Source organism: Anomaloglossus baeobatrachus, chromosome 4, assembly GCF_048569485.1.
Source record: "Anomaloglossus baeobatrachus isolate aAnoBae1 chromosome 4, aAnoBae1.hap1, whole genome shotgun sequence".
Taxonomy (NCBI): Eukaryota; Metazoa; Chordata; class Amphibia; order Anura; family Aromobatidae; genus Anomaloglossus; species Anomaloglossus baeobatrachus.
The window spans coordinates 210,172,369-210,194,098 of NC_134356.1; the positions used below are offsets into that span (position 1 = coordinate 210,172,369).

The 21,730-nt window shown below is 45.1% G+C and overlaps 1 long non-coding RNA gene across 1 annotated transcript; it reads right to left on the bottom strand.

Moving 5' to 3' along the window:
• Positions 1 to 417: 417 nt before the first annotated feature.
• On the bottom strand, positions 418 to 17,703 carry LOC142301372 (uncharacterized). The gene is made up of 3 exons (XR_012752786.1): positions 17,576 to 17,703; positions 8,473 to 8,529; positions 418 to 2,386 (listed from the first exon to the last, which is right to left on the bottom strand). It is a non-coding gene; the product is annotated as an uncharacterized LOC142301372 (long non-coding RNA).
• Between the last annotated feature and the right edge of the window lie 4,027 nt (positions 17,704 to 21,730).

The window sequence follows — 21,730 nt, forward strand, 5'->3', positions numbered from 1 at the left end:
ACAGCAAGGAGTTATGTGCTCACGATCAGGACCCGCTGCGTCCTGGACACGGCGGGTCCTGACAGATGGGGCCGCAAGTCTCCTCTGCAGGAGACCACAGCTGCCTATGCCCACGATCAAGGTTCGGAGCACTGCGGTGTCCTCGCTGTGTGTGTGTGTGTGTGTGTGTGTGTGTGTGTGTGTGTGTGTGTGTGTGTGTGTGTGTGTGTTTGTGTACAATATTCCAAGGATGGGCACAAAGGTACTGGCACAATACTACAAGGATGGGTATAAAAGTACTGGCACACTACTACAAGGATGAGCACAAATTTACTGGGCACAATAATACAAAAATTGGCACAATTCTACAGGGCACTAAGATGCGCACAATACTACAGGGCACAGTACCACAAGAATGAGCACAATACTACAGGGCACAAGGATGGGCATAATACCACAAGGATGGGCACAATGCTACAAGGATGGGCACCTTTCCACAGGGCACATGGGTGGGGGACATTACTGCAGCATGGGGACACTACCACAAGATGTTGGCTGAGATTACTATATGATGCTGCTAATTGTAAAACAATATTACAAGGTGATAAAATATAAAAAAAATTCTAAATAAAGCATGAAAATTATTTCTTTGCCATTTAAAAATGCTTGTTATATAATTTTCAAAGTTCTTTTGCGCCACTACTGTCGCTGTTTTCGCTGCCGGCGCCTCTAAGGGGCCCCTGTCAATGTTAGAGTAGCTATTGCTGGCGGAATAGGGACCAAGAGCAGGAGAACAAGCAACATGTCTTCCCTCCACATTTGCCAGGACAATCCACCCCCCAAAATGACAGTTTTCTCATTTAAAATTGAATTTTTTAAACCTGTAACACTAAAACTCTTGATGTGTATGTTTCTACAGACCTTCAGGTCAGAGTTCATTAAAGAAAAAGTATCATCATAATTAACAAAGAAGTATTACAGCAACACCATAAAGCGTACATAAATCCACCTATCGCCATATATTACAGTTTTGTTTGGCCTTTACAGAAATGAAGATGATTCAGAACGAAGAACCCCAGATATGTCCTCAACCGAAAGGGGAGAAAGCGATGATGTTGAGGTAGTGCCTCCTCTCTGCGTCAAAAGGTAAGTCCCAGTATCGCATGTGTGATGCCCCAGGGCTGTGGGGTACTCGTTCCCGGGCGTGTGGGGAACAGTCGTGGTAGCGGCCGATGCCCGATTCCGTGACACTGGGGGTCTGGACGTTAAAAAGGGGAGACAAATTAAAGAAAAGAAAATAAAGTTTTTCGACTACGCCATTTACAGTGTGCGGCCAGGTTATTGAAGCCGCCGCTGCAGGGTCCTGCTGGGGCTGTTGGAGTAATGCAGCTTAGTTGTTTTGGGCCCTCTGCAAGCAGGGCTAGGCCCCAGCAGTGGATGATGGGGGTTGTAGTAAGAAACAGTCAGTATAGGTGTATGGAGGCGAGAAGGAAACAGTGCACATCGGTATTGCAGTTCAACTTGCCTTTTACTTTGGGCTTTGTACCGGGACTCGCTGGTGTCAGTTTCAAGTGTTCCAACTCCCCTTGTTTTCCGAGCCAGCTGTGACCTGAGTTGGCTGTCCTCCGTGCACTGTCGTTGATATTGGGCTCCCGTGGCTTAGAACTTCTGGGGGAGTCCCTATGTTTTAGTCTTGGTCCTATTGCAGGCAGCCTGGACTATTTAAGCGGTTTAATCCCTGGTCCCCTCTTTGCTGCTGATGCTTCAAAGATGCTTCTTTGGGTGGTGAGGGACCCTGGATATCCCCTCACCTGGCAAATTTAACAGTTAACCATAAAGTGTCCCGCTGTCCTAGGGTCTGCACCCCGCCTCGTGCTGAGTCCTGTGAGCCTAGGTTCCAGCCTACCACAGGTGCACCACGGTTCCTGGAGTATTACACTTCCACAGGTAACCCACGGTTCCTGGAGTCCTGGTTCCTTTCTCCACAGTCACTCACTCCTGTTACAGCGTTCCATTGTTACTTCAGGTCTTTACACTTTTCCTTTCTTTACTTCACTCCTCACTCTTTCCGACCACTACTCTCTTCTTCCTTCTTCCACCGATTACTTCTCAACTGACCACTGGCCCCTCCCCTTGCTGGGTCTCTCCCTACAGATTGGGTGGCAACTATCCAATCAGTGCCCATCCCTTTTACCTGTTGCTAGGCAGTCTTCCAGTCTGGAATTGGGGTTCTGTATGTGGCTTGAAGGCGCTGGTATGTTGCCTGGCATGGATATTCCGGTGTTTGGGTTTCCACGTTCACATTTTGTGGCACTTGATACCGCAGGGGTGCTACACATGATATATGGAGTCACCATTCACAGGTCACTAATCCTAGGTCCATACAAACTAGACATGATCAAGTGAACTAAACAAATGAGAAAAATAAAAATAGAGAAGAAATAACAACAAACATAATTAAAATGTGATACAATATAAATGACAGAAGCAATTCATCAAGTAAGATGTCAAATTACAGAAAAGGAGGAAATGAAAGCTTTTCATTCAGGCTATGGGGCGCCATAGTGCCCACTGTCAGTAATTAAATAATGTGGGGTGGCCGCATTTTTTGCAGGACAAAGTGACATTTTTATTGGTACCATATAGATATTATATACACACACACATACACAGTCACTAATAAATATATATTTTTATTTATTTCTTTATTTTTACACACCTTTGGATCACTGATTTTGAACATTTTCCATTTGTTTGTTATGTGCAAATTCTTTGTTTAAATATAGAAAAAAAAATTTGATGGTTTAAAAAAAATTTTGTTGCCTTATTTTGAGGGTTTTTTTTTTACATTTTATTCCTTTTTTTAACTAATAGTCTTACAATTAGCACTATATATAAATTTCGACCAACATCTTTTAGTAATGTGCCAATCCTTGTCCCCTTGTAGTATTGTGCCCCATCCTACAGTAATGTGCTCATCCTTGTCCCCATCGTATAATACTGTTCCCCATCCTTGTCCCCATCTTGTAGTAATGTGCCCCATCCTTGTCCCCATCCTATAGTAATGTCCCCAGCCTTGTCCCCATCTTATCGTAATGTTCCCATACTGTAGTAATGTGTTCATCCTTGTCCACATTCTATAGTAATGTGCCCACCTAGTCCCCAGCCTTATCCTCATCCTGTAGTAATGTCCCTATCCTATAGTAATGTCCCCAGCCTTATCCCCATCCTATAGTAATGTTTCCCATCCTTGTCCCCTTGTAGTAATGTCCCTATCCTGTAGTACTGTGCCCATCCTAGTCTCCATCCTATAGTAATGTGCCCACCTTGTCCCTACCCTATAGTAATGTTCCCATCCAATAGTATTGTGTCCATCCTTGTAATGTCCCCATCCTTTAGCAATGTCCCCAGCCTTGTCCCCATCGTATAGTAATGTGATCACCTTGTCCCCATCCTATAGTAATGTCCCCAACCTATAGTAATGTGCCCATCCTGTAGTAATGTGTCCATCCTTGTCCCCTTATCTTATAGTAATGTTCCCTATCCTATAGTACTGTCCCCATCCTATAGTACTTTCCATCCTATAGTAATGTCCCTATTCTATAGTAATGTGCCCACCTTGTCCCCATCCACTAGTATTGTGCCCATTCTTATAATGTCCCCATGCTATAGTAATGTCCCAATCCTATAGTAATGTCCCAAGACTTATTCCCATCCCATAGTAATGTGCCCACCTTGTCCCCATCCTATAGTAATGTGCCCATCCTGTAGTAATGGTGGGGGGGGCAGCGGCGGCGGATGAAAGGGGGCAGTGGGGGCTATAACTTACCGATCGCTCTCCTCAGCTTCCACAGACACCGGAGTGAAGCTGAGGGAAGCGGTCTCTGGCCCCAGATCCACAGTGATTGGATAGATCGGTGACAAGGCCGGTCTCTCCAATCAGAGCTGGGGGTGAGTGAAACACAGGTCACCCAGCTCCAGCCAATGATGAGTGCTATAGGTGCACTGATCATGGCTGGATTTCAATGTTTCAGGCATTTTCCAAGGCTGAAACATTACAGAGGCTGTGATTAGCTGAGCGACGTTCGTCAGCCAATCACAGCCTCCGTAGGTCTGGGGAAGAGACACCACCCCTCCTGAGGTCAGGCAAAAGTCCCCTCCTCCCCGAACCTAAGGTATTTGCAAAGTGATCGCAGCCACCGGGGCTCCGGGACAGCGATTTCGCCATGACATACTGGGTACGTCATGGGTCCGTAAGTACCAGGGAGCCATGACATACCCAGTACGTCATAGGTCGCTAAGGAGTTATTGTGCCGTCCTTCAAACACACAAAAAAAGCCACCATTCTTCTCACCTGTCCCGCGTTCCCTCGGCTGCCTCATCTCTGCTTCTTTGCTGTCTGCAGGCCCGTGCCCTCCGTTGACTATCGCGGCAGGGGCCGCAGCCCCTGTCAGTGATTTATGTTAGATGATTGTTTTGCCGGCGCTGCACGCACAGAGTCATGCGCTCTGTGCACAATGTTTTCAATGCAGCTGTAGCCGTCCGCCAATCAGAGGTAAGCAGCTGAGGTCAGGCACTTTCCACTGGAGGAATAGTTGTGCATAGAGCGCTGGACTCTGAGCGCTCAGCGCTGACAAAACATTCATCTGACATAAAACGCAGACAGTGGCTGCGGGCAACCCCTGCGCCGGCTGCGATAGTCAACGGGGGCATGGGCTGGCGGCCGCACGAGGCAGCCTGAGGGGCTGCATGTTTGAGACCTCTGCTCTAAAGTGTCGGGGGATGGTTTTCAGGGAATCAAGATCAGTCACATCCTTGGCTGCTATGATGTCCCTTACGTGCTCTCATATGCGGACACAAAGTTGCCTCAAAGTCAGGCCTACATAGATCAAATTGCAGCCACACTTAGTAAAATATATGACGTGATCACTACAACAAGAAATGTATTGCCTTATTTCGAACTCCCTCTGATCACCCGCCGACACAAAAGAGGTGGCGCTTTCAATGTTTTTGTGCGCCAAACATGAGCCACAAGAGAAGCAACCCCACTTTGGTTTACTTACATTAAATGGAAGGGTACTATTAAATGTATACTGACTATGCACAAGGTGGTCCTTAAGATTTTTCTTTTTCCTAGCTGTTAAGAGGGGATGATTCGGGAGGGCATATTTTAAGAGTAAATTCTGTGGTTAGAATGGGCCAATGTCTTGTCAGGATCTTTCTGATTTCATTCCAATGGTTGTTGAATATAGAAAATAATCTAATAATTGGGATCTTAGATTCGGTCTTCTTCCCAGATGTTGAGAGGGGTATTTTTCAGGGGGTAGATCTGGCCCTGTAATAGCTTTTCTTGATGTTTCTAGAACTATAACCCCTATCTTTAAAACGCTCAGATCCTTTACCTGCCTCTTAAAGAAAGAAGCTGATGAACATACCCTCCAGATTCTTAAAAATTACACAATTGGTACAGCTCTGATAGCAGAGGCTAAATGAGATGATGTGGCATGTAACAGACTATTCACTGATGTCTCCTTTCTAAAAGACTTCAGTTTGAATTGATCTGACTGGCATAATTAACACCTTTATTTCAAGAAACTCAATCTCATCTGGATTACTTTTGAAGGTAAGCCTTATATTGCTGGCATTGCAATTAAGGGCAGCCATGAAAGTCTGTAATTCTGGATCGGTCCCCCTCCAGATGATGAGAACAGCATTGATGTAATGTGGCCAGTACTGCGCCTGTGTAACAGCTCAGGCGCCGACGCCAAAAACCTCCCTCTCTTAGTACCCGAGAAAGAGGTTTGCGTTCGACGGTGTGCACTCCGCACCCATCGCAGCACCGCATTTCTGGAGGAAGAACCGATCTTTGAATAGAGAAAAATTCTGCGTCAAAATAAACTCCAGAAGCTCCAGAACTAGGTCCTGTAAGGGAATTTCACAATTACTCATACGGAGAAAGAATTCCACAGCAGCAAGGCCATCACGATGCTGAATACATAAGTAGAGGGTCTCAACATCCACGGCCACCAACAAAACACCATGCTCCAAAGAAAGACCGTCAATCCTCCACCGGATGTTCGAGGTGTCCCGGACATAGGAGGGCAGTGTCTCCACTAAAAGGTGCAAGTAGCATTCTATAAATTTGCATAAAGGATCACATAGCCCTCCAATGCCACAGACAGTCGGACACCCTGGGGAACAATGTGGGTTTTTGTGAATTTTTGGCAGCAGATAGAAAGTAGGTGTCACTGGAAATTTAGTGTAGAGAGTCTCATATACTTTTTTGGGTGATTTATTCCTTGGGCTAAAGCCTCATCCAAATGCCCAGCAACACTAACATAAATTTACTGGTTGGATTATCAGAGAGTAACATATACAGGATGTATCACGGTCCCTCAGTTGTTTAAAAGGCTCACGTTCATACATCTGAATTTTTATTTAACGGAGCCTTACCCGCTCATTTTACAAAAAATGACACTCCTGCTATAAATTTTGCTACTGATGAAAAGGACAGCTTCCTGGCCATTAAGTCTTCCACAAACAGCAATGCATATTGTACATTATTCTTAAAATAATCAATTTTTACCACATCACAAAGTCTTTTCCATTCTAACCATGCAGCCGAATAATCGGTTCATATTCTCTCAGCTAATGACCTCTCTAGAAAAAAATTGCGTTAGTCAAAAATTTAGCTCCACAGATGCGCTGGACAAGACTTCCCTTCTAAGTCCGCTTCTGGGGCTAGAGACCGGAGCTTTTCCCACTGGCAGCGAGAGAGGTCACCACACAGTTCTTTTTTCCTTCTATATAACGAGCTTTTAACCAAATATTATACATAACTTTAGCGACCAATTACATTTTGAGGACGAGGTTGTTAAAACAAACACTAGCCCTGGTAATCCGAATGGAATAAAATCCTCCTATTCTGGAGTTCAACTTCCCAAATAACAAGAGATACAATTATTGGGAATAGATCCAAAACTAAACTATTATTAACAACTTTATTTTGGACCCAAACAAAGACCCCACTTCAGCAGACCAGCTACCATTAGAAAGGCCCATAACCATGACTAGCAGCTGCATCAGTAAATAACTGTAGATAATCTGATGACAAATTTCTGCTGCCAATAGCTGCGACCATTAAAATTATTCAAAAAATCAAGCCAAATAGATAAATCATCCTTTCCACCCTTGGCGACTGAAAGACTTTAGTAGTGTCATATAGCAGTCTTGAAAAAAACCTTTATTGGGATAATCTGGAAAGTAAAATTTAATGAACCTAACAAAGACTGACGCTCTTTTAAAGGGTATATTCCTTGGCCAGCATTTCTACTAGTGCTAACCTAAGCCTAACTAATTCTGCATCGGGAAACATGCATTCTATTTTTTCTGAGTTTAGAGTTAAGGATGCTTTACACGCTGCGACATCACTAGCGATAGTTAGCGATGTCATGCGCGATAGCACCCGCCCCCGTCATTCGTGCGACATTTGGTGATCGCTGCCGTAGCAACCATTATCACTATGGCAGCGTCACACGCACATACCTTTTCAGTGACATCGATGTGACCGCCGAACAATCCCTCCTTCAAGGGGGGAGGTGCGTTCGGCGTCATAGCGACATCACTGCGGCGTCACTAAGCGGCCGGCCAATAGAAGTGGAGGGGTGGAGATGAGCGGGCCGAACCTCCCGCCCACCTCCTTCCTTCCTCATTGCCGGTGGGACGGAGGTAAGGAGATGTTCGTCGTTCCTGCGGTGTCACACATAGCGATGTGTGATGCCGCAGGAACGGGGAACAATATCGCTAATTACCTGACAATGATTTTTTTGTAATTAAACAACCTCTCCAAAACAAACGATTTTTGTCTGTTTTGCGATAGTTTTAGGTCGCTCCAGCCTGTCACACGCTGCATCGTCACTAAAGACTCCGGATGTGCGTCACAAACACCGTGACCGCCGACGATATATCGTTAGCGATGTCGCAGCGTGTAAAGCACCCTTAAGGCCTCACCTGGTTAAGTAATAAATGCTAGATTGTTGAGGTCCTATTTATGGAGTTTGAACCAATCACTTTCTCTGTTAGATACTATAACAAGTCGCCACTTACTTCTCATCTCAGATATGCACATAAAGAATGAGTACCACAGAGTCTCTTGTTCATTAATCACAATGATCCCATTGGGGCCTAAACTAATCCTGTGTTAGTGGCTTCTAAAAGTTATAAGGAAACTGATGTAAGTGCACATACTATATGGGATGCCTATAATGGATGCTCTAGGAAATTGTGTCCATATAGATTGACTACTAACCATACTAAGGACCACATCCACACCAGCTAGGTAACCACACTGCAGCTATTTTTTATTTTGCTGCAGCTGCTCAGTACTATTATGTGGCAGAGGAACTGGGTTCCCTCTGGCACCAGGGCTGGTATACAGTATAAAGTCTGCCTCTGGACCACCTATTATTAATTTTGCAGATAACATTTTCTTACCAGGATATTGTCAACTTGTTCCAGGAAGGACATAAAGTATTCAACATTTTGATTGTTCTAAGGAAAAAAACAAACAAAACATTAAAACATTTGTTATGAGACAATTCACAAAAAGAGTAATACTAAAAAGCAGTTAAAGGTGTATATACCATTTATGTTGCTTTTCCTGCACACATTGAGTGTGATGTAGTTTTATAAATTAGTAAGCAGCCTTGTAACCAAATATAACTCTGGCACTGGCGCCAAAGACCAAATTAATTAAGATGCTTGTGCCATAAGTCTGTAATAAAACACCTTGAGTTGCAAAATCTTTGTGCAATTCCATGTATGGCAAAAAATGTTTCACTTTGAGTTTTTACACCAGTTTTTGCCAACCAAAGCAGGTAGAATTGTGATGGGGTACCAAATAGCAAAGACTTAGGGGTACTTTGCACGTTGCGACATCGCTACTGCGATATCGTCGGGGTCAAATCGAAAGTGACGCACATCCGGCGCCAGTAACGATGTCGCAACGTGTAAAGCCTAGATGCACCGATAAACGATCGGAAAAGCGTTGGAAAATCGGTGATCTGTGTAGTGTTGGTCATTTCCATAATTTCGCTGCAGCGACAGGTACGATATTGTTCCTCGTTCCTGCGGCAGCACACATCGCTGTGTATGAAGCCGCAGGAGCGAGGAACACCTCCTTCTCCTACCTGCGTCCAGCAGCTATGCGGAAGGAAGGAGGTGGGCGGGATGTTTACGTCCCGCTCATCTCCGCCCCTCCGCTTCTATTGGCCGCCTGCCGTGTGACGTCGCTGTGACGCCGCACGACCCGCCCCCTTAGAAAGGAGGCGGGTCGCAGGGCAGGTAAGTGCGTGTGAAGCTGCCGTAGTGATAATGTTCGCTACGGCAGCTATCACAAGTTATCGCATGTGCGACCGGGGCGGAGATTATCGCGCTCAGCATCGCTATCATCGGCTAGTGATGTCGCAGCGTGCAAAGCCCCCTTAATGACAAATTCAGCAAAATTTGCACCACAAATGTGGCATAATTATACACAAAATATATCATTCCCACCTGAAGTACAATTTGTGGCAGATGTGCATAGCAGTTGTAAGATGCACTTTAGGTGGTGCATGGACTGTTGACCAGCTAGAATCCTACATTAGAGAAGAATGGGACAACATTACTCTCCCAAAACTCGAGCAATTGGTCTCCTCACTTCCCAGATGTTTATAGACTGTTGTAAAAAAAAGATGGGGTGATAGACAAAGGTAGACATGGCCCTGTCCCAACTTTTTAAAGATGTGTTGCTGACATCAATTTCTAATTTTTTTTTCAAATGGAAGAGAAAAATGTCTTTCCAATTAAAGAGCTTGACCACAACTTTAACATTGATGGTCTATTCTTAGGATAAGTCATCAATGTCTGATCAACCGGGGTCCAATACTCAGCACTCTTGCTGATCAGCTGCTGTCAGTGCCACCACCGGCAGCCTGTGGCTGGAATTACTCAGCTCCGGATCAGCCCCGTTAACTGATAGCAGCCACTGCCAAGTACTGCATATCCACCTCCTATTGATTGAATGTTCAGTACCTGACTACGACCGCTATCAGAAGGCGGTGCAGCTCCAAAACTGAGCATTTCCAGTCTCCTACTGCCACCACCAGCACCACAACAGCTGATCGGCTGATCAGATATTGATGACCTATTGTAAAAAGAGGCTACCAATGTTAAAGAAGTGGCTAAGCTCTTTAAGATATATGTTCTTTTTTTCTGCAAATAAGATATGGCTATAAAGGGTGCTTTACATGCTGCGACATTGCTAGTGATAGCTAGCGATGTCGTGCGCGATAGCACCCGCCCCCGTCGTTCGTGCAACATTTGGTGATCGCTGCCGTAGCGAACATTATCGCTACGGCACCGTCACACGCACATACCTTTTCAGAGACGTCGCTGTGACCGCCAAACAATCCCTCCTTCAAGGGGGATTTGCGTTCGGCGTCATAGTGACATCACTGCAGCGTCACTAAGCGGCCGGCCAATAGAAGCGGAGATGAGCGGGACGTAACATCCCGCCCACCTCCTTCCTTCCTCATTGCCGGTGGACACAGGTAAGGAGATGTTCGTCGTTCCTGCAACGTCACACACATAGCGATGTGTGATGCCGCAGGAACAACGAACAACAATAATACCTGCAGCAGCAACGATATTATGAAAAGGAGCGACGTGTCAACGATCAACGATTTTTGACGCTTTTGCAATCGTTGATCGTCGCTCCTTGGTGTCACACGCTGCAATGTCGCTAACGGCGCCAGATGTGCGTCACTAACGACGTGACCCCGTCGATATATCGTTAGCGATGTCGATGCGTGTAAAGCACCCTTAACTTGCAAAAATTCTAAACATTGCATGGATCAACCATTTTTTTCCTCAGCTAAAGGAATACCAAATAACTTTGCTAAATCTTTAAAATTATTCAATAAATTGAAACAATCATCATTAGCAGAACCACTGATGAACAACAAACCATCTAAATAGTGTAGCTCTTCTCCAAATACACTCTCTGATTGTAATACCCAGTGAATAAAAGAGGACAGTGCTTCAAAATAGAAACAGGATAACAAGAATCCAATGGGTAGACACCTATCAAAATAAAAATTACCTTCAAATTGGAATCCCAAGGAATAAAAACCTTCAGGATTCACAGGAAGTAGCCTAAATGGTGATTTAACATCAGCTTGGGCTAAAAAAGCATTTTTACCATAAAATTGCATTAAATCCACAGCCTGCTGAAATGAGGCATACTTTACTGACTCCACTGAATTGTCAGTCTCGTCATTCAATGATGCCCCCTCTGCGAAAGACAGATAATGAATTAACCTAAAAAAACCCATGCTTTCTTTTTGAGGACTATACCTAAGGCCTCTTTCACACGTTCGTGAAAATCACGCACGTTTTTCACGGACGTGTCAAAGGTCCATATTGAACTGCGTGAGCCGTGTTTATGGCACACATGTGTTCTCCGTGTGTTATCTGTGATAACACACAGAGAATGGGAACTTTCTGCTCACCTGTCCGTGGAGTCTCTGTCCGTGGTGCTGATCTTCGGTCTCCAGTCCTGCCGACTCCCCACTGCTGCAGCTTCCGCCCGCAGTGAAGTGAATGTGCAATGAGCGGCGGTCGGAAGCAAGTGCAGGGCTGGAAAAGGTGAGTAAAGTTTTTTTATTTTCTCAGACACATCTGTTTTCTCCGGCACGTGTCACACGGAACACCGTGTGGTCCGTTTGCGTTCTGTGTGACACCCGTGATGCTGGAGAAAAACGGACATGTTGACATGTGGAGCACACGGACACACGTATGTTTCACACATACACACGGTCCATGGCAGAATACGCACGTGAGCGCAGACACATTGATTTTAATGGGTCTACGTGTGACCGTGTCTCCGGTATGTAACTGACCAAACACGTACCTGAGACACTGACGTGTGAAAGAGGCCTTAGATAAGATTTTGGATATGTCTGCGATGAATAAGTCGATAGGTGTGTCTTAGGCCAAGTTCACACTTCCGTTGTTTTGTATCAGTCACAATCCATCGCCTTGAGGAATTAGGGTATCCTGCAAAATATTTTGCAGGATTCCATTTTTTCCCCATAGACTTCTATTGGCGACGGATTGTGACTGATGATGCTGCGTTGCATCCGCTGCGTCGCGATCAGTCGTTTTTTGACTGACCGCCGGGCGGGAGCAACGCAGCATGTAGCGTTTTTTTTGTGCAGTGGAATCCCTTGGATTTTGCTGCACATGCGCTCTCTGGCTCGCCGCACAGGTAACCAGGATAAACATCGGGTTACTAAGCAACGCGCTTTGGTTAGTTACCCGGTATTTACACTGGTTACGGGTGCAGGGAGCCAGCGCTGAGCGGTGTATGCTGGTAACCAAGATAAATATCGGTTAACCAAGCAAAAAGTGCTTTGCTTTTACCCGATATTTACCCTGGCTGTGCACGGAGCCAGACACATCACCGCTCGGCTCCGCCCCCTCCCGCACTCAGCATGTATACACAAACACACACACTCAGACACTCACTTGTCCTGCAGTCCCCGTGGCACTGACGTCCTCAATGCCACGGCCCCGCTCGGCTCCACCCACCCCAAGCTCCGCCTCCTCGCGCTCAGTCCCCCCCCCCCCCGCCCCCGCACACAGCATGTCTACACACACACCTGTCCTGCAGTCCCCGCGGCACTGACGTACTCAATGCCACGGCCCCGCTCTGCTCCACCCACCCCGAACTCCGCCCCCCGCACACAACGGAATCCATCAAAGAATTCTGTTCTTTGTCATCCGTTGTACAGCGCATCAGTCACATGCGTCAAGTGACGCATGTGACTGATGCAAAACAACGGAAGTGTGAACTTAGCCTTTGGTTTGTCTCGAGGCATTATCATGTGAATTGTCTCAGCTTCGGTTTCTTCTGAATGCATCCATAAAAGATTGCATGTGGAGGAATGAATGTATTGATCTTTTCTCTTTGTGGAAAGTCTCCATGACATTTAATAATTGGCTGCAGGCATTTTCCAATTATGCAGCTGTGTTAGGGAACGATTTCCTGGGCATTTCAGTGACTTGTTCCAGCATATAGATGCTATACTAGAGGCATACCACAACTTTGGCAGTATAGCCTAGTACAATTATGATGAACGTTTTAGTCAAAAATGGTCAGTACATCCTACTGTGGCTGAATTTAATGTCCACAAAGACCTATGATGCTCTACATCAGGTTCACAATCTATTAATCCTTCACCCCCGGACGATTTTCTGTATTTTTTTTTTTTTGCTTCCCTTCTTGCGTGAGCCGTAACATTTTTATTTTTCCATCAATCTTTCCATATGAGGGCTTCTTTTTTGTGGGACGAGTTGTACTTTTAAATGAAACCATAAGTTTTACCATATACAGTGCTGGACAAAAGTATTGGCACCCCTGCAATTCTGTCAGATAATACTCAGTTTCTTCTTGAAAATGATTGCAATCACAAATTCTTTGGTATTATTATCTTCATTTAATTTGTCTTCAATGAAAACAAAAAAAAAAAATTGTCATAAAGCCAAATTGGATATAATTCCACACCAAACATAAAAAAGGGGGTGGACAAAAGTATTGACACTGTTTGAAAACTCATATGATGCTTCTCTAATTTGTGTAATTAACAGCACCTGTAACTTACCTGTGGCACCTAACAGGTGTTGGCAATAACTAAATCAACCTTGCAGCCAGTTGACATGGATTAAAGTTGACGCAACCTCTGTCCTGTGTCCTTGTGTGTACCACATTGAGCATGGAGAAAAGAAAGAAGGCCAAAGAACTGTCTGAGGACTTGAGAATCCAAATTGTGAGGAAGCATGTGCAATCTCCAAAGACCTGAAAGTTCCTGTGTCTACGGTGCGCAGTGTCATCAAGAAGTTTAAAGCCCATGGCACTGTGGCTAACCTCTCTAGATGTGGAAGGAAAAGAAAAATTGACAAGAGATTTCGACGCAAGATTGTGCGGATGATGGATAAATAACCTCGACTAACATCCAAACACGTTCAAGCTGCCTTGCAGTACGAGGGTACAACAGTGTCAACCCATACTATCAGTCGGCGTCTGAAGGAAAAGGGACTGTATGATAGGATACCCAGGAAGACCCCACTTCTTACCCCGAGACAGAAAAGTCAGGCTGGAGTTTGCCAAAAGTTACCTGAGAAAGCCTAAAACGTTTTGGAAGAATGTTCTCTTGTCAGATGAGACAAAAGTAGAGCTTTTTGGGAAAAGCCATCAAGAGTTTACAGGGAAAAAAAAAAAAAAAAAAAATTAGAAGAAGAGTCATTCAAAGAAAAGAACACAGTCCCTACAGTCAAACATGGCGGAGGTTCCCTGATGTTTTGGGGTTGCTTTGCTGCCTCTGGCACTGGACTGCTTGACCGTGTGCATGGCATTGTGAAGTCTGAAGACTACCAACAAATTTTGCAGCATATTGTAGGGCCCAGTGTGAGAAAGCTGGGTCTTCCTCAGAGGTCATGGGTCTTCCAGCAGGACAATGACCCAAAACACACTTCAAAAAGCACTAGAAAATGGTTTGATAGAAAGCACTGTAGACTACTAAAATGGCCAGCAATGAGTCCAGACCTGAATCCCATAGAACACCTGTGGAGAGATCTCAAAATGGCAGTTTGGAGAAGGCACCCTTCAAATCTCAGGGACCTGGAGCAGTTTGCCAAAGAAGAATGGTCTAAAAATCCAGCAGAGCATTGTAAGAAACTCATTGATGGTTACTGGAAGCGGTTGTTTGCAGTTATTTTGGCTAAAGGTTGTACAATCAAGTATTAGGCTAACGGTGCCAATACTTTTGTCTGGCCCATTTTTGGAGTTTTGTGTGAAATGATCAATGATTTGATTTTTTTTTTCCATTCTCTTTTGTGTTTTTTCATTGCAAGCAAAATAAATGAAGATAATACCAAAGAATTTGTGATTGCAATCATTTTCAAGAAGAAACTGAGTATTATCTGACAGAATTGCAGGGGTGTCAATACTTTTGGCCAGCACTGTAGTGAACTGGAAAACGGCAAAAAAAAACCTGACCTCTCGTAACCTGCAGTCCACGGCCGGGTGAAACAGAGTAAGTGAGTCATGTGAGCTGCATGAGTCATCACATGACCCTGTAGTACCATGACAATGATCGGCTTACAGTGCCACTGATGGGGTCGAGAAAGAAGTTTTTCCGTGACCGGCAACTAAATGGCGCTGTGCCATTCAAGAAGTTAACAGGCACAAGTAGAATACGGTTCCACTTGTGAGTGGGAGGCACACATACTAGCTGAACAAATCAGCTGACATAAATGACAAAAATGCCTGATCTATCAAAGTATAAAATCAATTAATCTGATCGGTTAATGGCGTAGCTGCAAAAAAAAAAATCCAAAACGCCATAATTACATTGTTTGGTCGCCACAAATTTTGCGTAAAATGCAATAACAAGCGATCAAATCGTAGCATCTGCTTAAAAATGGTACCATTAGAAACATCAGCTCAAAGCCCTGAAAAATGACAACACTACAAGTTGCGGAAAATAACGCAAAACGTGCGCCATTTTTTTTTTTGGACAAACTTCTGATTATTTTTTCTTTAACCCCTTAGATTTTAATTAAGCCTATACATGTTTGGTGTCTACAAACTCATACCAACCTGAGGCAGCACTCCGACACATCAGTTTTACCATATATTAAAAACGGTGAATAAAATATCTCAAAAGCTGTCATGCGACCACACTTTTTTTTGCAGTTTTTCCACACTTGGAATTTTTTTTGCCGCTTTCAAGTTCACTATATGGTAAAACTTATGGTTTCATTTAATAGTACAACTCGTCCCACAAAAAAGCTCTCATATGGAAAGATTGATGGAAAAATAAAAACGTTACGCTAAACGCAGCGTAAATGCATGCTTCCTGCGTCCCCAGCACAATCTATGAAGATTGTGCATAATCCATCTGCACGTTGCATTTGAGAGCACAGTAATTTGGATGCTGAAATTTTGATCCAAATTGCTGCGCTCAAAAATACAGCATGTCACTTATTTCGTGCGCTTTGGATGCTGCTCCCACTCATCCCAAGATCGGCAGCTATTCTGCAGACACACTGCATCCATTACGCAGTGTTTCTGCAGCGATTTGCAGCGCACATGCACTGCTAAATCACTACAGAATATTTGTCACGGTAGTACGCAACGTGCGCACATAGCCTTACCCTCCATGCACTCTTCCATGTGGAGACTCTGGGGAATATTTTTCTTCTCTTTCCACCTTCACACATTACATGATTATCAGGTATTGATCGGCCCCCAGTGTCTGTATTGGATGTGATCAGTCATTCTGTGGGGACATAGTTCATTTATAAGCCGCACTATGGTTTCCACATTAGTGTTACATGTTGGATAAACCCTTTACTAGTCCTGTGTATTCTGACAATACTGCTCTATAGGCAGATCAGGATTTTTTTTTTTTACATATATTTAGATTGAGGCCCCGTATATGTATACTATCATCACATATAGAGGCCCCTTCTGTACTATCATCACATAGAGGCTCCCTGATGAGTAATTATATATAGCCTAAGAAAATAACACTGGCACTGAGGGGTACAGGATACTGACACTTGGGGGTACAGGATAATGACCCCGACACTGGGGGTATAGGACACTGACACTGAGCGTACAAGATAATGATGCTGACACTAGGGGTTTAGGACACTGGGGGTACATGATAATGACCCCGACCCTGGGGGTACAGGATAATGACCCCAACACTGGGGGTACAGGATAATGCTGCTGACACTGGGGTACAAGATAATGACACTGGGGTACAGGATAATGACACTGACACTGCGGGTACAGGATAATGCTGCTGACACTGGGGTACAAGATAATGACACTGACACTGGGGGTATGTGATAATGACACTGACTCTGGGGTACAGGATAATTACTGTGACACTCGGCTCTTTCCCTCAGCACCTAGCTTTTCTATGTTCTGATAGCCAGCTTGTCCTCAGTACCCAGCTTTCCCATGATCAAATCGAATTTTATTTAAATTAAACTGTATTTTTATATAGCGCTAACATTCTGCAGCGCTTCAGAGAATGGGAAAGCTGGGAGCTGAGGACAAGACGGAGATCAGAGCATAGGAAAGCTGGGTGATGAGCTCAGCACCCAGGTTTCCCAAACCCATCCCCTGACTGCTGCTATCCCTCTTTCCCAAATACCTATTGATATATGGTTACTGTGTGGACTTCACCCATGTCACGCAGCAGGGACTAATTTACACACACACACCCCCTGCTCCCTCATGCCCTGTATTCTCAGTCAGACTGGCTGGACCCCAAATTACCCCTCTCTCAAACACACTGAAACTTCATTTCCCACAGACACACACTATCACTTAACACCCCTCTGTCACAGTCTGGCCCCCCATATGCCACTCACCCTGCAACCCCCCCCCACCCTCCCCCAAGCACCCTTCATCTCATTATCGGTGAAAGGCAAGATTTTTCACAAACTGAAGATCACAATATTTCCTTAGTGTTATTACCGGCGGGCACATCTCCTTCGGCAGCTCCTGCCCGGCTCCTCCCACACGGTCACATGGGCATGACATCATCGCAGGTCCTGGCTGCTAAACCACGGCATGCATTTTCTTCTTCTCGGAAGGAGGTTTCTGTTCTGCCCCTGCCGCGCTGCTGCTCATCAGATCTCCAGGTCAGGACTGCCCCTTCTGCCCCCCCTGTAGCTCCGGCAGCCTGCAGGGCTCCCGTCGGGTTGTGTGTGAAGTCACATTACATACAGTATCATCACCTGCGGCAGCATTCCAACGGTCAAAGTAGCCGCGGCCGCAGGTCATTTTAATACAGCCGGCAGGGCCCCTGCAGGCTGCCGGGGACAGCTTAGAATGAAGACAAGGTCGAGGGCTACAGGGGGGTTTCCCAGCTACCCCGGCACGCCAGACCGACGCTGCCTGTGCTTCATTTCTTTATTGATCCCTCCGTGGTGAAGCACCTCTTCTGCCCTTGCGGTCTTTCACTTCCTGGGCTGCCGCTGTGCTTTTCTGACAGCAACGGCTAGATTAATCGCCATCACAATTATGGTTTCCCTTAGCGGCATGCGATTGATAATGACGTCGGCTGACATGTGACCGAGGTTGAGAAAACATTGCCTCATGCGACTTCCTACTTAATGGCAGATTTTTCGGGCATGATAGTGCACAAGATAGATGCAGTGGCGGTGAGTAGATGTTCTGGCGCTTTTTCTGTCGCTTCGGATTTTCAAAGCTTTTTTGCATCGCTACTCTCAACTTTCTCACTGTCGATGCCATGTGTTCCCCATGCCATAGATATATAGGGACCCCTGTCAATCTCAGAATAGCCATTGCTGGCGGATTAGGGCCAGAGAGCAGGAGAACAAACAACAGGTCTTCACTCCACATTTGCTGGACAATCCACTCCCCAAATTGATGTTTTTATCATTTAAAATTGCATTTTTTTCCACCTTTAACACTAAAACTCTTGAATTGTATGTTTCTACAGACCTATACGAACTTATGAAAGAACATCTACGAACAGAGATGTTGCGAGCCTGCGGCAAGTGAACATGATACAGGAAACCATAGTAAGTAGTTTAGCTGGCATGCAATAATTGAAATAAAAGATTAAAGTTTAATTGAAGTTAACTTAAGGCGTTATCCGGCTTTTTTTGTTTTGGGTTTTTTTCTTCACTATTGGGCTACATAGGGGCATGTAGGTAGATACCAAATATCCTACATGCCCTGCTGTCAGCCCCTCTCCCCAGGCTCATAGTGGTCATGTGACCGCTCCTGCCGGGATTTTGTTGCTTCCTATGATGTCAAGTCGACAGGGGCAAAAGCTTGTTGACGGGTATCACAGGCATCGTCATTTTGGCTCCCTGCTGCCAACCAGGAACAATGCTACGCAGTCCGTGCTTCCCTCTTCCCTTGCACCCTCCCCATATTCTGTAGTCTCTCCCCCATCCCGTGTGCAGCTATCTTTGGGTTGTTGCTAAATCCCACTGCTAGAAGGACTTTTCTGGTAAGTGGCCGTGACTTGCTTGGTAGGCGTTGCGATGTTTCCTCCCATTTACTATATTTATGCAAAGAGGAGTTTGCTTCTCCCCTGCACCTCCTACTTCTGGGGGGGGTCTTATCCCCAGACCCCAGCTTCTATTATAAACAACTCCATTACCACATTAAGTATCTTCTTGATATCAGCTATGTTGGCAGAAGCCTCGCCCCTATTGGTCACAAGGGCATGATGTCACCAAAGATCCTTTATCCCACTGGAATTAAGCCTCTACATCAGAGGTCTCAAACGCACAGGCCACATGTGGCCCCTGAGGCTGCTTGTTGCGGCCCGCATACCCCATGACGATCACAGCTCTATGCCCGGGACCAGCGCCTGCAGGACTTTACTACAATTAAAACATTTGCGGTGCTGCGTAGAGGAGCTGTTCATGCCCCATGCTGCTATATACCCTCATACTGCTATATACCCTCATCCTGGTATATGGCATGTATCCTGTATCACACAAAAAACAATAAACGTTTATACTCACCTTTCCTCACTCCATGCAGCATCGCTTCTCCTCCTGTCTGTGGTCACTTCCCTGCAGCATCGCAATCTCCTCCTGTCTGCCGGCCAGCTGACTTGCGTGGAGACTAGCGGCGCACACAGCATGACGTCATCGCTGTGCTCACCGCTCTCTTCACAGATCAGCTGACCGACAGACAGGAAGACATTGCGATGCTGTACGGAAGGGGCAGGTGAGTATACCGTACTTATTCACTGCCCCCCACGCTGATGATGATGCGCGGGGGGCAGTGAATACAGCCGCACATGATCACTCCAGGCTGTAGTTGCCAGGGGTGATAACAGCCGGCTGTTAATTATGCGCACACTCCCCGCCCATCATCACACCCACCTGTCAGCGCCGGCTTCAGCGCTGAGGGATGATGGGCAGGAGGATGTGCGTGCATATGTAATACTGTTACAGCCTGCTCGTGCCCCCGGTGACCCGCTCCACCCTCATTCCCCGCAGCCCTATATTCAGAATATAAAAGACACACCCCCAACATTTGGGGTGGGGGGAGTGCGTCTTATAGCTCGAAAAATACGGTGTGTATATATATATATATATATATATATATATATATATATATATATATATATATATATATATATATATATATATATATATTCTAGGGATTTAGCTCTGGTAGGTATAGGCAGGGATGAAGACCAGAGGCTTAGAGAGGTTCACAGTTCACAAACCAGGGTTTTTGTTCACACATGAAACCAACGATTATAAAACAGTCTTACTTCAAAGCTTGGAATGTGAAAAATAAAAGAAAGTCCAGGACATACTAGTCCACATAGACGCAAGTTTCCTTCAGCCCTTCAGCCCTTCAGCCCTTCAGCCCTTCAGCCCTTCAGCCCTTCAGCCCTTCAGCCCTTCAGCCCTTCAGCCCTTCAGCCCTTCAGCCCTTCAGCCCTTCAGCCCTTCAGCCCTTCAGCCCTTCAGCCCTTCAGCCCTCACACACTGAGGAGTTCTGGCTGCCTTTTATGCAGTCCTGATTACGCACCTGTGCACCACAAAACTTGACCTAGCAGAAAAGATCCAGGCCAGGATTAACCTCTTCCCTGCTGATCACCAAAAAGGCATTTGCTAGGTGGAATATATCTCCTATCTTCCACCATTCCCTATACTGCGTCACAATTTATATATAGTTTTTTTTTACTTAGATCCTATGTGACATAACTTTTTATCCTCTAATTGCAGGTATAGTGTATTGCAATGTTCGATCATATCAATGCATTATACTGTCAGTTTTAAGACTATGTGGGCATGTTGCGATTTTTTTTCACGTTTTTGTCGCCTTTTAAACTGAAAATGCATGCTTTTTGCTTCCCTAGCAAAGTCTGAGAAATCTGAGTTTCCATGCACACGTTGCAGTATTTTGCCAGCGTTTTATTTCACAAATATTTGTCAAATCTTTGACAAAAAAAAAGCAGCATATTCATTCTTTTTGCGTTTTTGTCAGGTTTTGTCACCCATTGAAAGCAATGAAATGTGTCAAAACACAAGCAAAATGTTAGCTCTGCATTTGCACCATGTTTTTTTTGCGTTTAGGATCTGTTGTTGTGAACAAAAATGCAGGTCACCCACATTGTTCCAGGATAAAATGCATTCTCTCTCAGACCTGCAGGGGTATTTGGGGGGGTTAATAAAGTGGTGAAAGAGGATGCTTTTTTGTCCTTTATTTCAAATAAAGGATTTTTTGGGTGTTTGTGTTTATTTACTATCACTTACAGATTACAGATAAGTGACGAGCGGTGTCTCATAGATGCCTGCCATCAATGAGGGCTTAGTAGCAGCTGTAGGCTGGGACTAACTCCTTATTACTCCGTTTTCCACCACACTAGGGCAATGGAAAGAGCCGTCCCAATGCCAGAATTGGCGCATCCTATGGATGCACCACTTCTGGGGTGGCTGTGAGCTGCTATTGTTAGGCTGGAAAGGGCCAAATAACGATGGCCCTTCCCACCCTAATAATATCAGCCCCCATTTGTCTGCTGTACCTTGGCTGGTTTTAGAAAAATTGGGGGGACCCCCACGTCATTTATTAAAAAAAATAAATCAAATCTTTTAAAAAACAAACAAACAAAAAAAAAAAACG